Below are 2,500 nucleotides of genomic sequence, written 5' to 3' on the forward strand. Positions count from 1 at the left end.
GTGAAATTTGGATAAAATCTGAAGGAGTAAAATCAATTTAATTTCTTTTACATAAGTCGGCCTCCAGGTGGCGCTATAAAAGGCAGATTTGAAAAAGGCAGGGCATAGGTTTTTCCTTGGCCTCTAGGGAGTGCGCATACAAAGTGTTACACAGATCGGTGCAGTTATAGGTAAAAACATGAATCGGCCTGTTATAGCGCCATCATGAGGCTGATTTGAAAGATTTCAAGTGGCATTTCTTCCTCGGCCTAGTGGGAATTGTGTGTGTAAAATTCCACGGAAATCGCACGCTGTGTTCATGATTTGAGGCATTTTGTTCAAAACGGAGCACTCCTGCAAACTTTGGAAGCCAATCTTAGCCAATCAGGATGGAATATGAAAAATCGGACGGACAGACGGACGGACGGACGGACGGACGGACGGCCAAGGTGCAAAACAGTCTCGGCCATGCTTTCGGTCTGGCAGAGACAATTACTGATATTACAGACATTCTTATGGCACAACTGTGACTCCTATAGACTTCAGCACCATGGAGAGCAGCCTTACAACTTGTCACTTTGACTCATAGAGACTTCAGCACCATGGAGAGCAGCCTTACAACTCTTCACTGTGGTGTTCAGGTATGGATAGCCTGATTTACACTTTGTCGTGCAACAGTGTCACAAAAATTCGCAATAGGCTCGCTCTATGCACAGCAGCCATATTGTGAACACATTCACAGGTGTTACCAATGATACTAATGAAGGCTCTGTTCCATTCTGGTCAAACAGAGTGCTGATAGTGTGCATCACTGGAAACACTCTGCTACACCAGTGGGTCTAAAATTTGGGTCCAGGCACCCTGATGGTTCCTTTAGGGGTTTCCAAATGTTCCCTTACGGGTCCCGTAAGGGACAAATGGAGTGGACAAATGGAACCAAATGGACTCTTACAGGTCCATTTGGACAAGTGGAACCAAATGGACCCTTACGGGTCCATATGGTTCCACTTGTACACTCTCAGAGTTACGGGGGTCGTGGAAATTGAAAAATCTGAGAACCACTGTGCTACACTAAATGGAACAGAACTTTCATTAATATCATTGGTAACACCTGTGAATGTCTTCACAATATGACTGCTGTGCATAGAGGCTCCAAGCTCATAATGTATTGTGGATGTGATGCATTATGAGCTTGCAGAGCACCTATTTTCAGCACATGACACCATCGTACAGTGAAGTATAAATTGGAACAAACCAGTGTGTCTCTGACTGCTATCTTATCAAATAGTCAGTTGTCCCAATGTTTCATGATGCTGCCGACCGTTGCAAACTGATTTATTTTTTATGACATTGTCGGCTATGGCGGTTTTTAAAGGTTGGCAACTCGGCACTTTCTATACATTATACCCAGCACTTCATTCAGCACTTTTTTCTTGTATGCAGATTTTCATTCATTTATGTTGTAACAACCTGAGAGCAAGGTTGTTTTCCAAGAATCTGCTACATTCGGTGTTGTGTTGTCCCCCCACCTACCCCTGCTCCCGTTTGATGTCTTAGGCGTTTTGTATTTGTATCTATGTCCTTCCTGCAAAACCGAAAGGCCCTCTGAGGACAAATAAAGAATAATGAAAGTTAAAGTTGATTTAATCAGCATGCGCTTGTTTCTCACAGACGGCAACAAAAACAAAGAAACAAGACCAGGTAAGCCCATTTGAGCCAGACCCTGGATACGAATGGCTCTCTTATTTGTAATCAATTCTCTGTTATTTTTTGGTGATTGGACAGGTAAAGTGGAAAATAAATTAAATCAAATAAATCAAATACAGTATTTCATATTGATGTGAATGCATTTATCTTGCCAAATGGACAAAACTGCAGAGGGCCAAGTCCAACAAACACCAGGCATCGCCAACCGAAATTGTCAATTTCCAAAGGGAAGGAGATAAGACTTCTAGTGCAGGAACAGCTGCCAAGAACCCTCTTTCCATTTTACATCAAGGAGTTGCAAGTGGACCTGAAAAGGCGTTTATCTTTCCCGAAGAGGTGGCTGTAACCTCACTGATCGTACTATCCAGCAGAAGCTGGTACTTGTAAATGCTCTGACGATCCTGCCACCAAGGAATACCAGCAAGAGGAACTTCTGAAGTACATCTTGACGATTCTGCTTGTAGCAAAGCATCTTTGATGTTCAACTTTATTTCACATTGCCAATGGCAACTTTATATTTGTAAATAACTTAAAGTGGTGTCCTTACTGGGGCTGGGCCCCAAAATGACCAGTTTTATTGAGACTTTATTGAAGCTGTCAGAAATCGCAAACAAACAAACAAAAAACAAGCAATACATAGATAGATAGACCCACTGTTTGCAGTGACTGCAGTACATTTTTGAAGCCATCTTCATACTACTGAGCCAAACGACCACTGGAGCATATTGATATTAATACCTATGACTCTGCTATTCATTTCAATCTGGATGGATAAATTAAATAACTCAGATAGATGATTCATTATAGGATTTGC

At 42.0% G+C, this 2,500-nt stretch overlaps 1 protein-coding gene across 1 annotated transcript in view; it reads right to left on the reverse strand.

Moving 5' to 3' along the window:
• Positions 1 to 2,500, reverse strand: part of LOC311039687 (receptor-type tyrosine-protein phosphatase beta-like) — a 55,415-nt gene that overhangs the window by 11,195 nt on the left and 41,720 nt on the right. The gene's annotated exons all lie outside the window — the stretch shown is intronic.

This window comes from Gymnoscopelus microlampas (genome assembly GCF_963454915.1).
Source record: "Gymnoscopelus microlampas genome assembly, chromosome: 23".
Taxonomy (NCBI): Eukaryota; Metazoa; Chordata; class Actinopteri; order Myctophiformes; family Myctophidae; genus Gymnoscopelus; species Gymnoscopelus microlampas.